The 1,778-nt window shown below is 41.2% G+C and overlaps 1 non-coding gene across 1 annotated transcript; it reads right to left on the bottom strand.

Annotated features, from left to right (window-relative positions):
- Positions 1–1,332: 1,332 nt before the first annotated feature.
- Positions 1,333–1,439, bottom strand: LOC122432654. The gene has a single exon (XR_006266918.1). It is a non-coding gene; the product is annotated as a U6 spliceosomal RNA (small nuclear RNA).
- Positions 1,440–1,778: the final 339 nt, after the last annotated feature.

Below are 1,778 nucleotides of genomic sequence, written 5' to 3' on the forward strand. Positions count from 1 at the left end.
GATGAAGAGAAGTTCATGCCAACCTCCTGAGGTTCACTTTTATCCTGGAAACCAGTTTGGAGCTTGGGAGGAGTATTCTTAAGGATTTCCAACAACAGCATGATGAGGTTTGAAGTTTGGAATGGTTTGAAACCCTGTTAAATAAATAATAGTTGATTAAATCTAAGAATAATGGATTGATTCGATCACATTCTGCTTCTTTTGACCCCACACGAGTGCTGACATTCTGGTTAGCTGCAGCCCCACTGTTGTCTCATATCATCTCACCATCTCAAATGTTTGAAAGCAGATTTAAATGGCAGTAGAAAGAGATCCACAGGGAATTTAAAATTATTTTACTTCTTGTGTCCCAGTAAATAAAAGACAAGGTGAAGAAGTTGGACAGGTAAGTGAAAAATATAAAAGAAGATAAAGCAGCTGGTAAAGAATCCTCCTGAAATATGGGGGACCTGGGTTAGATCCCTGGGTTGGGAAGATCCCTGGGGGAAGGGAAAGACCACACACTCCAGTAATCTGGCCTGGAGAATTCCATGGACTGTATAGTCCATGGGGTCGCACAGAGTTGAACACAACTGAGGGACTTTCACTTTCACTTCAAATAAAAAAGACCAATAATAGTAAAACTAAAAAAACAATTTAAAAGATGCTTACTCCTTGGAAGGAAAGTTATGACCAACCTAGACAGCATATTAAAAAACAGAGACATTACTTTTCCAACAAAGGTCTGTCTAGTCAAGGTTATGGTTTTTCCAGTGGTCATGTATGGATATGAGAGTTGGACTGTAAAGAGAGCTGAGTGCTGAAGAATTGATGCTTTTGAACTGTGGTGTTGGAGAAGACTCTTGAGAGTCCCTTGGACTGCAAGGAGATCCAACCAGTCCATCCTAAAGGAGATCAGTCCTGAATAGTCATTGGAAGGACTGATGCTGAAGCTGAAAATCCAATACTTTGGCCACCTGATGCAAACAGCTGATTCATTTGAAAAGACCCTGATGCTGGGAAAGATTGAAGGCAGGAGGAGAAGGGGATGACAGAGGATGAGACAGTTGGATGGCATCATCGACTCGATGGACTTGGGTTTGGGTGGACTCTGGGAGTTGGTGATGGACAGGGAGGTGTTGTGGTTCATGGGGTCGCAAAGAGTCAGACACGACTGAGCAACTGAACTGAACTGAATTGAAGAAACCAATACAGTTTTAACAATGGATTAGTCAGAGCTGGCTAGAATTAGTGAATGAATGGGTAACCAATTGACTTAGCTACTTAACGATGACTTTTGGTATAGCACAGAGCAGATGTCACACCTTTTTTTTTTTACTTTTTTTTTTCTTTAAAAATATGGAACGCTTCACGAATTTGCGTGTCATCCTTGCGCAGGGGCCATGCTAATCTTCTCTGTATCATTCCAATTTTAGTATATGTGCTGCCGAAGCGAGCACGATGTCACACCTTTTTAACGACTGCCTTCTGTGATGGAGCCCACAGGAACAGGGGGTGTGAGAAGCAGCATTGTGATGATTGGGTCCAGCTTTGGCTTTATCATCAGTGAGCTATGTCATCTCGGCTAATTGAATTCATCGTTTTGGATCTCCATCCCTTAACTTTAAGATGTTTATTGAGATAAACGCTTATTTAGGGAAATAATAAAGGATAAACTGTTTCAGAATTTATGTGGTTATAGAAACCACTGGTAGAAAAACCAACTCAGTATGTAGCGATAACTTTGGTAATACTTGGAGACATTTGTCACAACTTGGGATGGGAGTGGGGATGAGGTA

The sequence above is a fragment of the Cervus canadensis genome, chromosome 31, assembly GCF_019320065.1.
Source record: "Cervus canadensis isolate Bull #8, Minnesota chromosome 31, ASM1932006v1, whole genome shotgun sequence".
NCBI classification, from domain to species: Eukaryota; Metazoa; Chordata; class Mammalia; order Artiodactyla; family Cervidae; genus Cervus; species Cervus canadensis.